We start from the raw sequence: 21399 nt of genomic DNA on the forward strand, positions 1-21399 counted from the left end.
GCTGCAAGCTTACAAGTAATACATTAATCAGAGTCCTCTCTGTACAACACTAGCACCTCGTCACTTGAATATATTTGCCAAAAATAGGAAATATAGTATCTTACACCCCAGCATTTTTTCCGCCAGGTTGTAGGTGAGTGAGTGCGCCTGCCACTAGTTTCGAGCGGTATTGTGAAATTTTTTCCCAGCAGGATAACACGTTTTCTACTATCGTCAATTTTTGATTTGTATTGCGATTTTAGGCAGTCCTTGTGTAGCGCTATGGATATACTAGTGTTATTAGGACCGATCTGTATGATTAATTATGTAATTAGGAGCGATCTTCACATTAATTTCCCAACCAAAGTAAGTAAAGTACACTAATCTGATCTTCCTCTCCTGCATCTGGCCAGTTTCCATTTGTTGGCAGGTGCAGATGGACTTTCCGTCTAGGAGGACCAGGGTTTGAGTCGCAGAAAGGTCACCGCCATTTTTGATTTCCCGTCAATTCCATGTGTGTCTGGTGGTGTAACTGTGTTAGGGGGTGCTCTTAGGCTTTCTGTCCAGGAGGGCCAGGGTTCAAGTCTCCGAAAGGGCAGCCCCATATATAATTTCCCGCCAATTCCTTTGTTGGGGGTGTGGGATGTGACGTTTGCACAGCCCTGGAACAAAGAAATTGCCACCAAAATTCGAAATTCCCGCCAATAGGTTGTAAGTTCTCCCTTTGTTTCTGCTAATCTGTATTGATGTACATTTCAGCCAGTCGGCGCGGCAATTTGGAAACAGAAAGCTTTCCGCAAATTGCGTAATAAATTCCGGCGTAAAGCGGCGGTGCGATTAAGATATGGAACAAAAGTTACTAAAATATGGCACCGGCCTGCCTGTAAGAATAAGAGATAACGTACACTCGCGATCAAATGAGATCACAAGTAAAAAATAATCCTATGTTTCTCAAATATTTATATTGATTACTTACGTGTCCCTATGTGAAATTCGCGGACGTACACTTCGTTCAGAGGCACGCACGGCCTGTCCCTTGTGGACTATCTAAAGAAAAGTTGGGAAAAAATACATTCATTTTATCGTAAAGGAAATAGACAGGATCGGACTTCGTGAAAGGAAAACAGTTACAGGTTCCTGGTCGCGCCTACTATGGCCTAAGAACAAAATTAAATATGGTGGCCACGTACCTCAGTATTATGCAGCGTCGTATCGAAGATCGGGGCCCAATCTTACGTGAGATTTAGAAAAGAAAATTTCCAAGAAATAACTTCACGAGATTACGAGGTTGTGGATTCGTTGGACCGCCAATGTAAACTGTGTCGATACGTTTTTATATGATAATTACTCACCATTTTGCACAAAACACATTCTCAAACGTGTTTACAATTCGACTCACAGATAACGAAAGACGACTCTACGTCGAGCAAAAAAACTGGAGATGAAGTGTTTTTTTGTTTTTCTGCGTTATCCCTTCCTACAACTTATATACATCTTTGGAAATAAATATTATAATATTTACAAAAAATAGGAAAGACAATAAATAAAAATTTAAAAAATTAATATTAAAATAGTACTTATTCACCGCTTCCTTGGGCGTATTGTCCAGAAGAAAAATACTTTTTTTGTTTTAGGGTAATGAGCCCAACAAGTACGCACAAAAATAAAGAAACTAGCGTACTATTTGCTAACTTAAACATCATTGCCTGTACAAAATACATCCATGCATACATCACATTATACACCAAAAGAAACTGTGTTATATGACCATTTGTCAAGTCTTTGGTTGCGATATAATTACAGTTTACATTATTCATGACATAAGAAAACTTCCACATGTAACATTGTTTGTGATGTTCACTGTGACGATCCGGGCTGAATGTTTGGTAGGCATGCTGGGAGTAGTAGCAACTCTGCAAATCTTCTATGCAAATATATGTATTTTCCAAGGCTCTCTTCCTGTGTATCCGGATCAGCTCACTATTTCTCATTACTCCTTTATTTTCTACTGGGTTTCATAGCATCCTCTCATCAAAGACAAATTTACATGAAGCAGATAAAATTTTTCGTGGGTTAATAGTTAAGTTAACTTAATTGTAATATACGTATATACGTAAGTACGCGGGTAAGGTCCATGGATAGGTTCATTGAACTTTGGTGTCTTGTTTAATTCGGGACGTGGGCCAGATATCGTGAGCTGTACTGGTGCTGGTTTCTTTCGGGGTTCTAATATTCACTTTTCCTCTCTTATTTGCTTTAGCGAGTGTCCATTTAACATTGTGTTTCATTTTTGAATTTAAACTGCACTCTTGCAATGCGTCGTCAGTGAATAATGCGTCAGTAGCGCGGCGCGATGCCTACGCAACAATCACCATCGGCGCAGCGAACTCGTCGTTTGAAATCCAGTAAGCGGTCGTTCGCCGGTTAGCTGCCACGCACGCGCTAGACAGTTCGCCTTTTTAAGGTGTTTTGTGCGGCGCTTACGTTATCTGCAAGGCCACTAAACCTGTCTCCAGTTTTCAAACACCTTGGCTGCAGGACGGAACCATAGGCACCTCCCAGATTCGCTGCACAAGGGTAAGTACTGCATTTTTCTCTTTAAGCACACTGCGTCTTTGCACCAACACTCGTTGTCACCCGCAGAAATGTTCACTTTCCCTAACCACTTGAACGTTCAGTGTCGTAGCTTGTGATAGTACCCGCTCGTATATGTGAGTTTATGCCCACGTCATCATTGATTCCCGATGATCACTTACAAGACTAGGTTTGTACTGGCACTGCTCTTTATAGTTCAAAATACAAATTACTAGTAGGTGAATGCGCTCTTAGGATATGCGTGCCTCATGCATTTAATTCGCAGTCGCGACTAAAATTCTACACCTCATGGGCACAAGAGAACGCGCAGTTTAGGAATAGCAGCAACCCTGTAATATACGATCTTGCTGCAAATTCACAAAACCACCGAAAGGACTCTAGCAAATAGTGACTGCACAAAGAGTGCTCTTAAAGATTGTCTCCAAATGAGGCAAAATACGCACATTAACTACCAGCGACTTACTGTTGTGAGGGGGGGGGGGGGCGGATGGCGGGGAATTTCACCTTTTGCGTCACCCAACACTGTAACAACACATGGTACACATATAAAAAACAAGTAGAATGAAATAAAAACACATAAAGAAACAGATCACTATACTTAAATTCACATATACACTAAATTAAAATGCTAGGTAATATAAACAACAGATAGATAATGAAGCTTGGCTGCTGTGCGCTATACTGCTTCCTATACTACGTGATCAAAAGTATCCGGACTCCGCCAAAAACATACGTTTTTCATATTAGGTGCATAGTGGTGTCACCTACTGCCAGGTACTCCATATCAGCGACGTCAGTAGCCATTAGACGTGAGACAGCAGAATGGGGCGCTCCGCGGAACTCACGGACTTCGAACGTGGTCAGGTGATTGGGTGTCACTTGTGGCATACGTCTGTACACGAGATTTCCACACTCCTGAACATCCCTAGTTCACTGTTTCCGACGCGATAGTGAAGTGGAAACGTGAATGGACACGTACAGCACAAAAGCGTACAGGTCGACCTCGTCTGCAGGCTGACAGAGATGCCGACAGTTGAAGAGGGTCGTAATGTGTAATAGGCAGACATCTGTCCAGACCATCACACGGGAATCCCAAACTGCATCAGGAGCAACCGAAAGTACTATGACAGTAATGCAGGAGGTGAGAAAACTTGGATTTCATGGTCGACCGGCTGCTCATAAGCCACACATCGCGCCGGTAAATGCCAAACGACGCCTCGCTTAGTGTAAGGAGTATAAACATCGGACGATTGAACAGTGTAAAAACGTTGTTTGGAGTGACGAATCGCGGTACACAATGTGGCGATCCGATGACAGGGTGCGGGTATGGCGAATGCTCGGTGAACGTCATCTGACAGCGTGTGTAGTGCCAACAGTAAAATTCGGAGGCGGTGGTGTTAGGGTGTGATCATGTTTTTTATGGAGGGGACTTGCACCTCTTGTTTCGCGTGGCTCAATCACCGCACAGGTCTACATTCATGTTTTTAAGCACTTTCTTGCATCCCATTGGTGAAGAGCAATTCGGGGATGGCAATTGCATCTTTCAACACGATGGAGCGCATGTTCATAATGCACAACCTGTGGCGGAGTGGTTACACGACAATAACATCCCTGCAATGGACTGGCTTGCTCAGAGTTCTGACCTGAATCATCCTGTAGAACACCTTTGGAATGTTTTGGAACGCCGACTTCGTGCCAGGCCTCACCTACCGACATCGATACCTCTCCTCAGTGCAGCACTCCGTGAAGAATGGGCTGCCATTCCCCAAGGAACCTTCCAGCACATGATTATACGTATGCATGCGAGAGTGGAAGTTGTCATCAAGGCTAAGGGTGGGCCAACACCATACGGAATTCCAGCATTACCGATGGAGGGCGCCACGAACCTGTAATTCATTTTCACCCAGGTGTCCGGATACTTTTGATCACATGGTGTAAGTCGGTGTCTGTGTTTGTATATGTTTTCATGTTCGTGTCTTCATTATTGTATCACCGGTATGTGCACAATTTTTTTTATTTAACATGACCTTAATCACTTCTTACTTTACTTCTTCCAAAAAATATACTTCTCAGTGATCTTGGTAATATTTTATAACGTCGATCGTAAGTCGAAGTGACATTAGTGTAACTTAGTTGCCTCCCATCGCCGGTTGAAGTCTCGTAGCACCTCGACGAACGCCACCTGTAAAGAATTATGTTTGTTTCGGTATTATCTAATTTCTCTGCCGGTTACTTTCCTATAACTTATCTCGTACATATTTCTTTTATTATTATATGAGAGGGTGTTAAGTTTGCCTCAGATAACGTTGATAAATCGTCCCTCAACAGTGTATTTGCACTCTAAGTTGTGTATGAAGTTGAAAAATTATAAGTATTTCAGTATGCTCACACTAGTTTTTATTCATACGTTACTGTATATCTTTAGATGCACTTTACTTAGATTAGATTGTCATGCGTATGGCATATACCACGCTTAAGTTTCATTAGCAGTCAGAAATCATTTCATTATCGCAGCATACAAAAAAAATATTAATACCATTTTGCTCGATGTATCCATAGATAATGCCTAGTGGTGTGTATACGCCAGAAAAAAGTATTCTGTCTGCAACATGACATGTACTTGCGTGACCATATACTTATGCAGTACCTTAGGGGGTCCAATATTTTCTTAACATACCCTGTACCTTAGAAACTTGATGCACAAGTGGCATAAAAAAAACCTTACAGCTACTTTGTTCCGAGGTCTGTGTTAATTGTTCGCTCCCGAATCCTTCGTACACAAACTTAAAACTAAAATACCACTGTCATCATAAACTGTTCACTCAAACTTTCCAAGCATCCCCATGTGCTAACATTGCTAGATACCAGTTGATGTGTATGTCCTAGCTTGCTTGTGTATTGTGTCCACAGTCACTGACAAACGTAAACAAAGGTAGTGAAATGCTCTGATTCACGTAGCTGCATAAAATATACTTACTTTACCCTAATCGTATCGTATTCCTTCTTTTTACCATAGGTTACTTATTTCACTCGTGTGCATAGTTAGATGTGAAGTGTGATACTTCACATGGTAGAATTTCCTCAAGTCTCTGTGTGCATAGAGTCCTTTGATTTTACCATTGTGACGATACACAAGTAAATAACATCCGTCATACGGAATGTGTGCAATAATGTACGGACCAGTATACCTTATTTGCCACTTAGCGTTTTTATTGGCTAACAGAGAGAGTTTCACATGTGTCTTAAGTAATACTTTTTCTGCAACCACAAATCTGGTAACACCATGTAGCTGTTTGTCAAAGTGTTTCTTACGGCGTTGAGCTTGTTCTAAAATAGAGATCAATACCTGTCATACCTTTTCATTTAAATCTACAGGTTGTCTTGCCTATTGTATATTAAATCCGACGGTGTAACTGTTGTATCGTAATTCGGAAAATTATTTACCACCTGTTCAAATCGTAATTCGGAAGATCATTTGCCACCTGTTCAAATATGTTTAAGTTGTCCATCCCTTTAGACTGTTTGTTGGCTACATACGTCCTCATAAACCTATTCAGTTCACGAAAAATTCCTCTGTCGGGTTGGATTGTGGGCTATATTTGGATATTCAGATTTGTTTGACCCGTTGCTCTTTCAGAAATTGTTTCCAAGCATTGCATGTAAGACAGATTGCATTATCTGATAAGATCGTCTGTTATTTTCCAACACACAGAAAGTAGTCATTTAGCATACATCTAATAATACGCTTAGCTGAGTTGTTTTTGTGGCATACAGTTTCACATATTTTGAAAATACATAATTTACATCAATTATATATTTCACAACTCCTCCTGCAGAGGGTAAAGGTCCTGTAGCATCTATATATACCCGCTCGAGGGGGTCTTTAGGTAAAATAGGAAGTAACTTTGTTTCGCAGTTCAGATTGACAGGCTTAGCCTTCTGACAAACAATACAGGTTTGCAAAATTTTTGTGTGAGTCGAAGCATATTGGGAAAATAGCAGTACATATTCAACTACTTACAGCACCTGTGGGCACCGTAGTGTCCCCAAATGAAATGAGTAAGCCAAATTAAACTTTTCTCACACACTTCGGGTGTACAAACGCACCATACATCGCTGCTTGGGTTTCTTCTATAGAATAATACATCTTTATACAACAGGTAATGTTGCTGTACAGGAGCAGGTGGGTTATTGTTTAATTGAAAGCTGACTTTCCTCCACCGCTCATCTTCTTCCTCCAATTTCGCCGTATTGTTACACACAACCAAAAAATATTTGCTAAATTTACTGTCCTTAATGAGCATAATCTTAAATTCCGTGTTTTGTTCCAGGAACTCCTCAAACTCAGGCAAACCTTGGGGTAACCGTGACAGTGCATAGGCCATTACGTTGTCTTTGCCGTTCACATATATAATTTCAAAATTATAGGACTGCAAAAACAAAATCCGCCGCGCAAGGCAATTATGTAACAGCCTACAAGAGTGTAAATGCCGTGGTCACTGAAGACTCTTACATGCCTGCCAAATAGTTAATAATTAAATTTCTTAAATGCTCACACAATAGCAAGGGTTTCTAACTCTGTTGTGGAATGCCTGCATTCACATTATGTTAGTGTGCGGCTAGCAAAACTAATTAACATTGTCGGTGCCCCCACCTTCGTTCAGCTGAAACAGACAGGCTCCTAATCCCGAAAAAATATATAAAAATCTTTGCTCATGTTAGGATGTCCTAAAATATTGGAATTTACCAGAGCATATCATCAAAATCAGCTTGGACTGTTGCGTCCAGATCCGCTGTCTGCCCTTCTTTAATAGACCTAATAACGCAGGGATATTGAGTAATTGGTTCGGTATGAGCCGACGGAAAAATGAATGCAAACCTACTAATGCCGTTAGCTGTCGTTTTGTGCAATGTGCTGGAAAATTCTTTATCGCCAGCAGTTTCTCAGGGTCACGTTTTATCCCTGCAGGCGAAATTATGTGACCGAGAAATTTGATGTTTTTTCTTACAAATGATTCAGAATAGTTCAAATGGCTCTGAGCACTATGGGACTTAACATCTGAGGTCATCAGTCCCCTAGAACTTAGAACTGCTTAAACCTAACTAACCTAATGACACCACACACATCCATGCTCGAGGCAGGATTCGAACCTGCGACCGTAGCGGTCGCGCGGTTCCTGACTGGAGCGCCTAGAACCGCTCGGCCACATCGGCCGGCTACAAATTTAGATTTCTTGAGGCTCGCTGTAACACCAGCTGCTGAAACTCTTTGCAGCATCCTATCTAAAAGACCTAGGTGTTCATTCCAAGTAGGTGTTGCTATCAAGATGTCATCTATATATACTGTGAGTTTGTCTAGGAAGTCAGGCCGTAACACAGTGTCCAGTGCAGTAATGAAAACCTCAGCACTCACATTTAACCCGAAATGCAAAACGCAATACTGGTAGGACCTACCTGCAAATATGAATGCTGTGTATTTCTACTTTCAGGCGCTAAAGCAATCTGCCAGTATCAACTACGGAGGCCGACACTAGTTAAATATTGTTCTCCATGGAACTCCTATAATTTTCTTCTAGGTTTTCGGGTCGGGTCGTTACTGGGACATAATTTTATTGGTCTCCCTGGGATCGAGAACAAGTCTCACCGATTTATCAGCTTTCTTTACTGCAAGTAGCGGACTGCAATATGGCTATAATGAGGTCTCTATAATATACCATGAAAGCATCCTTTTATCTCCTGGGCCACCGCCTCTCTTTATTCATGCATTCCAATAACTCCAGATTTCTTGTCGAACACGCGTACATAACGTAACAATACACTTCTATGTTTGTTCTTTTGTTGCTGAGAGTTTTCTGTGCATTCCGATATTTTATTTTCAAATTTGTCCTGCTGTACTTGTTGACACCACAGTTCATTCGAGTCATGGCATCGAAATGTATTGACTTTTAAGATTTGTATGTTTATGGTTTGACAAAGCTTGCCGTTCCTACCTTTGACTTGTATCAAATCTACAGTACAGTTCTTCCCACTAATAAACAGATGACACTTCCCAGTTTCTACGTCAATTTTTGCACATTTTGCCCCTAAGAAATCCATGCAGAAAATACACCGTTTCGTCAGCCCTTCTACCACTAGAAAAACTGACTGAAGAACAATATCTTCAATTTGTATTTCGACCATGGTTTGTACCTTAATTAGCTTAGATTTTCCACCTTTGTCTCCTAGTATCTTGCAGTTCTGCACTGGATAGGGCGGCAAAGCTGTGTGGCTGTCAGTCTCTTTAAAACAATGCTTTCGACATCACACTAATTTTTGCATCATTATCCACAAGGATGTGAGTGTGTATTTTTCCTACTATAGCCTGTAAACTAGCTTGCACTATGCCATCTTCTTCATACAAATCTGGTTCTTCCTCATTGGCCAACAAATCAAGCAATCTCTGTTGGTCCATTACGGCCAGGGGCATCGGCTGGTATGTACTTTTCAAATCAATAAACTTAACCAGCAGCCGTACATTTCAAAATATTTTATTTCATTCCGGAAGCAACCAGTTTCGGCAGTTCATTTTGCCATCTTCAAGCTTCATACGCTTTTTTCAAATCAACGAACTTTCATATATCGCCATAAAACTGGATATCGTGAGTTCCAGTCGTTGTGCAGCTGCTTCATACGAAGGCGTTAGGCTGTCACGCTTTGTCCTCGTGTAATAGAACTACCAAATTTTACGCAAATTCAAATCAAACAAATTTGGAAAAAAATATGCATTCGACGCAGTGTGTGTCAGAAAGTAGCCCACCTTTACTGTCAACAGAAGCGTATTCGTGCTGTTATTCTTACCTTACGATCTCTCCTGCGTCAGTCAGATCTCTTGGTTGGTAAAAGTTAAATAACATTTCCTTTTCCAAAATTTTCTCTGTTTAAATTCCTTTTAAATGTGGCATGCGTACAGGGGATTAGATAGTGATTTCCTCATATTGTACGCGGTTGGCGTAACGTGCAACAAGAACAAATTTATTATAGCCACAACGATGGCTGAACAAAAATTACCTAAGTATTTCAGTCGAATAATTACTTATGAATTCTGCAACAACTATCGTCATGGCATTCAGTTGCCATTGTAAGTTCTCCCTTTGCTTCTGCTAATGCTTGTTGATGTACATTTCAGCCAGTCGGCGCTGCAATTTCGAAACAGTCAACTTTCAGACAAATCGCGTAATAAATTCCGCCGTAAACCGGCGGTGCGATGTTAAGATATGGAACAAAAGTTAATAAAATATGGCACCGGCCTGGCTGTAAGAATAAGAGAGAACGTACATTCGCGATAAAATGAGACCACAAATAAAAAATAATACCATGTTCCTCAAATATTTATACTTGTTAGTTACGTGTCCCTACGTGAAACTCGCGAACGTACACTTCGTTCAGAGGCACGTACGGCCTGTCCCTTGTGGCCTATGTAAAGAAACGTTTTGGGAAAAATATATTCATTTTATGTTTAAGGAAATAGATTGGATCGGACTACGTGAAAGGAAAATAGTTAAAGTTTCCTGGTCGCACTTACTATGACCTAAGAACAAAATTAAATATGTTGGCCACAGAAGGAAGTAGATAATTGCATTCATGTACCTCAGTTATTATGCACCGTCGTATGGAAGATCGGTGCCCAATCTTATAAGAAATTTTGAAAAGAAAATTTCCATGAAATAACTTCACGGGATTCCAAGGTTGTGAACTCGTTGGACCGTCAGTGAAAACAATGTCGATACGTTTTTATATGATAATTATTCAGCATTTTACACACAACACATCCTCAAACGTCTTTACAATTCGACTCACAGATAACGAAGGCGATCCTTCGTCGAGAAAAAAAGTGAAGGTGAAGCTGTTCTTTGTTTTTCCGATTTATCCCTTCCTACTGCTTATATACATCTTTGGAAATAAATCTGTTTTAAAAACTATTCTAATATTTACAGAAAAGAGGAAAGACAATAAATAAAAATTAAAAAAAAACGAATATTTAAATAGATCTTCAGAGTTATGTGGGGCAGGGGGAGAGGATGTGGACTGGGGTGGGGGGAGAGGGGCAGTGACGGGGGAGGGGCCTGGGAACCACATGCTGGCTGAGAAAAACGCATGACGTCATCAAAGCAAGGTGTTGTTCGTGGTCGGGGAGGTTGATTAATTGGTCAATTCAGTTAATCTGCATATCAATTTGATATCAAAATTGGAGTCGTGCCACCGTCTGCCTACTACTTGTGATGTCTTACCATTCCCATACTGCTTATTGAGTGAGATCAGTGAGTACTTAGTACAACGTTAAAATATGTCTGGGTCGTTTCTGTTTACTGGTTTGTGTTTTTATTTATAGTGAGTTGGCTTTGTGGGTTTTCGTATTGTCTTGCATGCCATTAACATAAGAAGTAATTATTTATTCATGGGAACTGGATTGCTAGTGTTATGGGCTTATTTTCGTTTTGGGTGAATAATCTGATTTGCTCCCTAAAGCACCTGATGACGATAGTACCAGACTATGCTGACAAGCGGACTAAACCACGCACCTCGGACCTGCCGAAAACATACGTAAATGTCTTTCACTCTAGTTGGTCAGAAGCCAACGGCGCAGTGCGATCTCTGGTTTAGTCTGTGATCCAGACTTCCGAATTATCGTTTGAGATCCCTTTTTGCTTGCTTGGTGCTGTACCAAGACATAAGTGGCATTTTTTTCGCGAAATTGAACACATAAAACTTATGATTTTTTTTCATGTTAATTGTATCAACTGTGGGTCTTGGTGAAACATTGTAAACTAACTAAACAAACGCTGTTTTTAGCCTTGTTTCACAATTTATTATTAATGTTATTGCAAAACCGTGGTTTCGGGTTATAAGCCCATTTTCAAGTACATTACTGATTCCCAAAGATGATAATACGTAGATGAACATGATGACTAGACAAAGATAATCTCATCTTCTTTGGTATCCATAGCATAACGTACACATCAATGACCATTTCTTTAACAAATTACAACCATTATTACACATTCACCAATTATACTACAATGACCAGAATGTATTTATGCATCAGCTAACAAAGTTTTGCTTCTATCCTGGGGTTGTGGTCTCATCTGAAAGAGGTGAATAATTAACTTTGGTTTGCTCATTTAATAATAGGTGTGGGGATATACACATGTGTTTTATAATTTCTAAAATTTCTAATTGGTCGAGCTTAGCCCCATTTTCCTCTGTGTGTAGGAGTTGTACATCGATTGTCTATTTGTGATTATTGTTACGGCAACGTTCTGCAAAGGCTGAATCAGGCTTCCTCAAGCTCCTGCTTCTGTGGTGTTCCTTAAGCCTGGTACAAATTGACCTCCCCGTCTCTCCAATGTAGCAAGACTGACACTCCCGGCATATGGTATTATAAACCCCACTTTTTGTGATAGCTGGTTGTTTGTCTTTTGCATTGAACAAGAAACCACCTATTGTTTGAGGGACATAGAAAAACACAGACAAACCCTTTGCGTTCAAGATGTTACGTATGTTAGTTTATGTTTTCCCTATAAAAGGTAATCTGCACCATATCTTTCCTTGTTTGTGTTTTTCATTGGGCATTGGGGACAGTAGGGACCTGGCTTGCTTTTTGGTCTTTTTACCTAAAATTTTATTAACAGAGTTGCGGTCATATTCATTATTTATGGCTATTATTTTTATTGTGTTAAGTTTCTGGTTAAAGTCTTCTTGGGACTTTTTTGATTTTTGACCTTAATAACTCTCATAATAAATATTGTTGCTATTTAATTATGGTAACACGTGCTGACTTGATGCCTAACATGAGACATGAAAATTTGCACTGAGTGTAGACGGATTCCAGAAATTGATGCTTTTTTGATAAGCGAAACACCTAGTTAAATTTTCTTTTCATAGTTGGCTTTCTGCGGTCATGATGAGTTTTCCGGCGTTATTGTACGCACCATAACAAAAACTGCCTTTTCCTCCTCAACCGTGATTAAATGATTAAAGTTTGTACACGGTTTAAATTTTGGCCGGCAACTCCCTGGGAATTTATTTTGAACGCGGAGTACAAGTCCTCGCCGGAGATTTAGAATAGTATACGTGTATTAAATCTCAATGCAACTACAATTTGCTGCAGCGCCGGCACCGGTGAATGTGTCAATAGGCGACCAACGCGATGTGATGAAATACCTTCACTATAATTATTGCTAATGGACACACGTTAACCGAGCAGCTATAATGCAGTTGACTAAACATTGCGACTGGCAGCAGCTGAAAACAGGATCTTGTAGACTACTTATTTGGGTCAATATATCGAGCAGAAGTAATACCGACTCAAAGGAAAGCCTCGGCGCTTGTTCTTGACGTCACGTCAGCTAGCCACGGCGAACGCCAGGTCTGTTGCAGGTATACTCATAATGGTGCCGTCTCCCTCTCTGACACAGGAAAACGTGAAACTATTGGCGGTAGTTGACCAACACACATTGTTCTGAGAGATTTCTGCAATCAATTAATTGTGCAATTAAAAAAAAAAGGTTCAAATGGCTCTGAGCACTATGCGACTTAACTTCTGAGGTCATCAGTCGCCTAGAACTTAGAACTACTTAAACCTAACTAACCTAAGGACATCACACACATCCATGCCCGAGGCAGGATTCGAACCTGCGACCGCAGGGGCCCCTCGGTTCGAGACTGCAGCGCCTAGAACCGCACGGCCACTCCGGCCGGCTTGTGCAATTCATTACCCTTCTTAACAAATAGTGTACTCTTGAACTTAAATTTCCACCTGTTTTAAGGATTGACATACAAAAACAACTTCATGGTCCAGTAGCAACAGAATTCGTGCTTCTTTACCTTATTTGTAAATCTGAGGAAGTTACGTTTGTACTGGGTTGCTTTTACAAGAAACTGTGAACATATTAGTGCTCTTCTTTAGGTATCTTGGTTGACTATGGGGTGAGGAGCACCGAATGTTTATGAAATATCTTGCGATTGTATACGTTGGGGGAGGGGGTGGGGGACAGAAGAAGAGGAAAAAGAGAGATACTTGTTTATTCAAATAAAATCTTTTTGTCTTATAAAGTTTATCCTTTCAGTTGCAAGAGGGAAATATTTATCTTTTCTAATGTGCATGTTTAAAAAAGTTTAAGCTCAGCAGTATTTTCGATGTATCAAGCAATTTTGTTTCCTGTTTAGAATTCCTTTCGTTGAAAACTACTGTAATCTAATGACTGGCAACAGTTGGACATTTACACATGTAAATTAGTTCACATTTCCAGCGACTGTGTCAAACGAAACTAAATAAATGAATAAAAGAAACGAGTTAATTGTAAGGGGGTTGGGGTAAGTTTCGATAACAAAATGGATCAAGTTTATAGTTACTTGAATGTAAAATTTCCGAAGCTTGCAACGGGGCAAAGCATCTTGTCATATTGATCTACGTTTGATTCGACAGGATTCAGTAATACAGAACTATGATCTTCATTTGTAGCTTTACGATAGGCCCAGGCGTTTCTGCCTGCAACAGACCTGCCGTTCGCCGTGCCTAGATGACGTGACGGCACCAACAAGCGCCGAGGCCTTCCTTTGGAGTCGGTGTTGGCAGAAGTAGATAGCGAAGTGAGACTGCTATTGGGATAGACGGTAGCACCTGTTGTTTATGTTAAATCTTGTGATTTTTTTGTTTTGGTTATAAGAAATTATGTTTTAAAAACATGAGATTGAGAACAGTTTTCTGTAAAAAGCGATTTCTCATTGTAAGTTTTCAAAAATCTAAACTTGTGATTTTTATTTGTAGGTGGGCAGTTTGTGTGACTGAAGAGATGCGTTCGGAGCTTCCGGCACCTAAAATTTTAAAATTGATCACTGGTCTTGCATCAACCTGACTGCTCTTTAGCTGTACCGTTCACTATCCTAAGCGCTGAAGCCTTTTTTTCTGGCTTCTTGAAAAAAGCATTATTTGATCACATAGTACAGCATTAGTGGAGAAAAACTGTTATCAGTTTTAAGGCGATCGAACAATGACTTGCATCTGACTTGAATGAATTCGTAGATGTATTTCTCTAACATAAAAAAATGGAAAGTCACTTAACAAAATAGTGATCTAAACAGAAAACTGAAGAGACAACTGAACAGTACAGTTGAATCAAAAGTTCTTCCTTCGATGGGATGTTACGTTTACCGTGGGCTGATAAATTCTCTTTTATTAAATTTTCAACCATCATTATCAAACTGTCACAAGACAGAAACTTCATCAGCAAAATACCATAAACACTGGTCTTTCTATTGTAAAGCGGCTTTTCAGATGCTTTTATCACTTTTTACGTAAGCCTGCCATAGACTTCAAAAAGCAGAAGCCTTCGTAGGGTGCTTTTACTGCCTAAATCAGGGATCCCCAACTATTTTGGACAAGTGACCCCTTTTCCAAAATGAACTGTTACCTCATACCCCCATGGCCAAATTTACCTGTTTTAAGATCAACCCCCTTATTCATAATGGTCCGCTAACTTAAAACAGCTACTACAGAGTGTTATTTTTCATTCTGACTTAGGTCAATAGAAGACAGAGTGAGAATTAGCAATGCTTTAAGTTAGCAGACTATTATGAATAAGGGGGCCTATCTTTAGTTTTTTCTTATTGATACAAAATACCTAGGTATTAATTATTCTTAGTACACGTAACACAACATAAACAATACAGTACCTACCTATCTTGAAAGTTTTAAATAAGAACTTGTGTTAATTTAATGGGGTTCGATTTTTAGACCTCATCGACTCCCAAAATCAGTTTTCGTTTATGTCGACCCCTAGGAAACCGATATCGACCCCAAGGGGTCGATATCGACCACTTTCGGAATCCCTGGCCTAAATAGATTGAATGCATGGCTTGACGTAGGATGTCGCGATGAAAAGGTAAACGTCTAACAGCGCTGCTGCCTTTTCCTTGCTCGTAATTTAGCATTTAACACAAACTAATGATATTTTTAAGGAATAAATAGATCTCGCCTACCATCGAGCTTGGTATGTTGCACGTTAGGTCGAATGTTAAATTTTCTGTGTATCTACGCTTAAAAATATCGCAGTAATCTCTGTCAGTTCTTGATAATAATCACTGACTAATTCTTTAGTCAGTTCAGTGCGGTAAAACTGAAGCAGACTGTCAGTTTAGGACACAGTCAGGCGCAATGCGAGGTTTTCTTTATGGGGCTATGTTTTATCTTGATGACACTTTTCCAATAATGTCGGAACATTTTGAGGAGTGAAAATCAGAATTGTTGTCATTTGACTGAGTCTTACTTCGTACACGTTTTTACCACCAATTCAAACATTTGATGGCTCCAAGCAAAAATAACCAAATCTCTGTTGAATTTTTTCAAGAAGCACACAGGTACAACTTTTTATCCCGCCTGGAAGGCGGCGTGTGGGTAGGAACGGGAAAAGGTAATACAAGTCGGTACTGCAAGAAAGTGGTTTACTGGTGCAAAAACAAGGTGATAAAAGATTACATAACTTTGCACGTTGGTGCGATGCTGAAGCGAAGTGTCCTGGCTGGCTGCGCCTGATCAAATGGGCTGAAGCAGTCGTGGAGCTCGTAGACCACGACAGCACCTGCTAGAAAGCGCTGTCGTCGGTGTCTCTCGTATTGCCAACTTTAGAAACTATTCCGTGGCATCGTTGCTATCGATACCATACAACTGATTAATCGGTATCACCCATATTAAAAGCAGTAGTATCAAAACAAAGAATTTGCACTTCATCTTCGAGGTGTCAGTCTACAACTGATTTACAAACAGAGGCGAGCTTTCCAGCCTTCGCACAGCACAGCAATAAGTTTTCTTTATTCAACTGTGAAGCAACTGTTGAAAGACATTCCCATCATGTAAAACGGGCAAAAGTTTGCCATCCCAGTGAACGCTTAGAATAACTGGTACCGTGTCCCGAAACTTCGAAAATTAGCTTTTGTGGCTTCCGTACGCTCTTTCCGTTACTCTGCATGAATTCGAGTGCTTAATTGTAAGAAATTCATCGGTATTATCCAAGTACCAAAATATAGCTCCAGGCAGAAACACTGAATCAACATAACTGTAGTTGGAGTCACGAACGATGGCGATCGAGTTTAGGCTTGCACACCTACACTATGTGACCAAAAGCATCCGGACACCTGGCTGAAAATGATTTACAAGATCGTGGCGCCCTCCAACGGTAATGCTGGAATTCAGTATGGTGTTGGCCCACCCTTCCCCTTGATGACAACTTCCACTTTCGCAGCCGACCGGTGTAGCCGAGCGGTTCTAGGCGCTCGTCTGGAACCGCGCGACCGTTATGGTCGCAAGTTCGAATCCTGCCTCGGGCATGGATGTGTGTGATGTCCTTAGGTTAGCTAGGTTTAAGTAGTTCTACGTTCCAGGGGACTGATGACCTCAGATGTTAAGTCCCATAGTGCTCAGGGCCGTTTGAACCACTCTCGCCGGCATACGTTCAATCATATGCTGGAAGGCTCCTTGGGGAGTAGCAGCCCATTCTTCACCGAGCGCTGCACTGAGGAGAGGTATCGATGTCGGCGTTCCAAAACATCCCAAAGGTGTTCTATAGGATTCAGGTCAGTATTCTGTGAAGACCAGTCCATTCCAGGGATGTTACTGTCGTGTAACCATTCCGCCACAGGCTGTGCATCTTGAACAGTTGCTCGACCGTGTTTAAAGATGCAATCGCCATCCCCGAATTGCTCTTCAACAGTGGGAAGCAAGAAGGTTCTTAAAATATCAATGTTGACCTGTGCTGTGATAGTGCCACGCCAAACAACAAGGGGTGCAAGCCCCCTCCACGAAAAACACGACCACACCATAACACCACCGCCTCCGAATTTTACTCTTGGCACTGTACACGCTGGCAGATGACGTTCACCGAGCATTGGGACTCCGTTATAAAGGAATCGGCCAAGATTCGTTTAAACAATAACAATTTCAACAGAGACCAGGGGTGCACATTCAGCATGGGGGCGGGCGCTGGATATCGAAAGAAAGCAAAGGCAGATGCGCGACGCGAGAAACGTGGCGCCTGCCCCTGGCGCCACCTGACGTCGTCACCGGTGCTGCCACAGCCAATAGCTCCGCTAGCTGTCCGGGTCGACTTAAGCGCGCGCGACACATTGGGCGTATCTGATTGGTTGCTGCTGATGTCATCATGCCTATATAAGCGTGAAACCGTAGCAGCTCCGGTAGTCTCAACATAGAAGCTTCACCACCACCAACTCCTCTCCGAGACTAACACTGTCAAACAAGATGTCCACCACCACCTACAATCCACAGCAGTGGTAGGAAATGCCCTTTGGGTAAACACCACGTTCCAGATAGACTGGGCTACTCCACACCCAGTCCAGAAGACATGAGGCCGCGCCCCGGTAGTCAGTGAACTCCTGACGACGATTGCGGAGATAGCCATCGAAAGCTCGAGGATGTTATTCGAACTGACGCGGCTTGAAAATCGAGAACGTTTTATTCGCGTATGCCGTCGGGAAAGACTCCGAGGACAGATGTCTACCTGTTACACATTACGACACTTTTGGCAGTCTGTCAGTCAACACACGATGTTGGCCTGTACACTTTTGTGCTGTACGTGTCCCTTAACGTTTCCACTTCACTATCACATCGGAAACAGTGGACCTAGGGATGTTTTAGGTAGTGTGGAAAGCTCGCGTACAGACGTATGACACAAGTGACACTCAATCATCTGACTACGTTTGAATTCCGTGGGTTCCGCGGAGCCCCCCATTCTGCTCTCTCACGATGTCTAATGACTACTGAGGTCGCTGATATGGAGTACTTGGCAGCAGGTGGCAGCACAAGGCACCTAGTATGAAAAATGTATGTTTTTGGGGGTGCCCGGTTACTTTTGATCACATAGTGTACGTCACGCGTTCTTCGACAGCCAATGAGCTTCCAACATTCTACTGATCGCCCTGATGTGAATGTTGTATAGAGTGCGACCGTTTAACGTGGTCGTAGCAAGTTATTTAGTGAATTTTTATTCCATTTGTTGCGAGTTGTCATGCCTGACGGAGGTGGTAAGCGACAAATACTACATACGCAAGCGAGACACATAATTCGCGGGATACGTGCTTTGATTAAGAGCAAAGTAAGTGTATGCACGTACCGCTTGGAACCGGCAACAATGCAATCGCCGTTCTTGTATCGACCTGTGCGAACCGCCATGTTCGTGGATCGGACTATAGTACCTATCTATTGCTACTAATTTTGGAGTAATGAAATTTTTGTGCGGAATTGTTTTACAGGTTCCGAGATGTATGTTCTCGAAAAGGGTTGGAATACCTTCTAGTAAAAGCACGTCATTTTCTTAGAATGGGATGAGACTTTTGTAATGGTTCGTAAGTTGATATTGAAAGAATTGGCTTGCGAAACTATCTAGCACGTCGTTTTACTTAATAGTTCTGAGCACGCCCTTTTTTTCTTTATCAGCCAATTTTTTGTACACATTAGCTAAGTGATCAGACCTGCCTGTCTCAATTAATTGAAGCGCATTGACGTGTGCAGAGTCAAACAAATTACCTAAGTTGTTGACAGACTCTTGTCGGCGCTGCTGAAATGCGTTTTGGGTTTTTTGTGCATTATCTTTTGTAACTCCCTCCAAGCTTTACTCAATTAGGCAAGGATCTGACAGGCATACAGTGAGATTTGCAGTTTCACTGATAGTTAAAGTCGCTTCACTGACATCATAAAATAAAACTGCCTAAACTTGTCATTAGAAGGCAATTTTGAGACTTTTGTTTGATATTTTACGTAGCCTATTTAATGCATACACTTTTTAGAGCTACTACGTACAGCGTGTTTACCTTTAGACAGCAGACCACTCCTTAGTGCTGAAGGCGGTATGTCTGACGGTTTTTGCGGATAGTCACTCGTTTTTGGCTGCACCCAACATTAGCTAGATGACAATACTGTATGACGCAGCCATTGTTGTCTGTTGTGTTACTTCGTTGCAGTTCTATGTATTTAGTACTGTTTCCTTTCCTTGCGATAAGTGTGCATAATTGCTGTAGTTGGAATCTGTATTAAACATGTTAATACCTATAACGTTTTCATTTCCGTTTACTAACAACATTTTAGTGATTTTGTACTTCCGTGTGTGACTTCTCCTTTCGGAGAAGCATATAGCATAGTTTATGGCGCCAGCACTGCTAGGGTAAATTACAGTTAATACACTGTAATTCCACTGACATGTTCACTGTTTGACAACAATCCGATTGTTGGCAATGTTAAAAATGTTCACAAACACATCAACGCAATAGTGAGCGTTCGCCTTACTTAGTTTGTACTGACATGTTTCAGTACAAGTCGGCACGGGTTTCCACAGTCCTCCGTCCAAACAAGCCTTGGAAGACCCAACGGTACCGACCGGCCGCCGTGTCATCCTCAGACCAAAGGCGTCTATGGATGCGGATATGGAGGGGCATGTGGTCAGCACACCGCTCTCCCGGCCGTATGTCAGTTTACGAAACTGGTGCCGCTTCTTCTCAATCAAGTAGCTCCTCAGTTTGCCTCACAAGGGCTTAGTGCACCCCGCTTGCCAACAGCGCTCGGCAGACCGGATTGTCACCCGTCCAAATGCTAGCCCAGCCTGACAGCGCTTAACTTCGGTGATCTGACGGGAACCGGTGTTACCACTGCGGCAACGCCGTTGGCTACCATGGTCCTATGTCTACGAAATTTTATTTACAATTGTTTTTCACATCGTGTAAATAAATTATGAGGATATGCGTTCAAGAAAAACGACTTCGATTTTTCTGGGACACCCTCGTGGCCATAAAATAAAAATTGTCCGTTTCTGGGTAATTACTACAACGTGAATTTCGTATTTGTTTCAGGGTGGCTCACATGTTTAAAACCCGATAGAACCAAAGCGGTTTTGAACATTGTGCAAATGCACACTACAAACACCTAGAAAAGATGTGTGTAACCATGGCAAATTGTAAGAAGCATTTACAGGGCCTCATATTTTCACAAGTCGGTTGCAGCGACTCAAAATTAACATCTTATGGTGCAAATATACCTAGAGAAAGAAAAATTGCAGAACTGAAAGTGGCGGCATTCATTGCGGAGCATTGTTCGGTATCAGCAGTAGGCCATCTAGGAAATCTGTTGCCAGCGTTGGACAATCCGTATGCAGTACTCTGTGGAATGAAGTTGTATCACACTAGATGTGCAAGGCTGATTACTAATGTGATTTCACCATGTTTGCTTGAGGATCTCCATGGAGGCATTGGCGATGGTCCTTATATTTGATGATAATAGATGAGAGTACCTCCACTGACACCAAGATAATGTTGTGCATCATTGTGCATTATTTTAGTCAAATCACGAAAAAGATAATAACAATGTTTAATAGACTGTTGGAAATAAGGTGGTGATTTTGGCTCTTTAGTCAATGTGTTTAAAAAGAAGCTACCTACAGAGAGCCTTGATTTAAATACGTTAGTAAGGAGAGGTGTGGACGGAGCTAATGTAATGGCAGTAGAGCATCATTCACTCTCTTCAATTTTGAAAGGATCTCTGCCCCGTCATACTACTGTGAAACATGTGTGACACCCACTGTACATTGCCACAGAAAACGCTTGCAAAGTGTTACCCTAGCACTTAGAATACATCGTCAGAGAAGTTCACAACTGATTTTCGTGCAGTACCGAGGGGCAAATTGAATATTCTCTGCTGCATGAAACACTGGCCAGAAAGCAACCGCTCAAAATAGACAAGTTGTCAGCGAGGCACTGGCTGGCTCCCATAGAAGACATTATTAAAATTTT

At 41.5% G+C, this 21399-nt stretch overlaps 1 protein-coding gene across 2 annotated transcripts in view; it reads left to right on the plus strand.

Moving 5' to 3' along the window:
* Positions 1-2462: 2462 nt before the first annotated feature.
* The window catches only part of LOC124596098 (probable low-specificity L-threonine aldolase 2), a 269257-nt gene continuing 250320 nt past the window's right edge, over positions 2463-21399 (plus strand). The window contains exon 1 of one of the 2 annotated variants that reach the window (XM_047135097.1): positions 2463-2556. The gene's annotated coding sequence lies outside the window, so the exon portion shown is untranslated. The remainder of the gene's footprint in view (positions 2557-21399) is intronic. The other variant, XM_047135104.1, reaches the window with a different exon arrangement.

The sequence above is a fragment of the Schistocerca americana genome, chromosome 2 (genome assembly GCF_021461395.2).
Source record: "Schistocerca americana isolate TAMUIC-IGC-003095 chromosome 2, iqSchAmer2.1, whole genome shotgun sequence".
Classification (NCBI taxonomy): domain Eukaryota; kingdom Metazoa; phylum Arthropoda; class Insecta; order Orthoptera; family Acrididae; genus Schistocerca; species Schistocerca americana.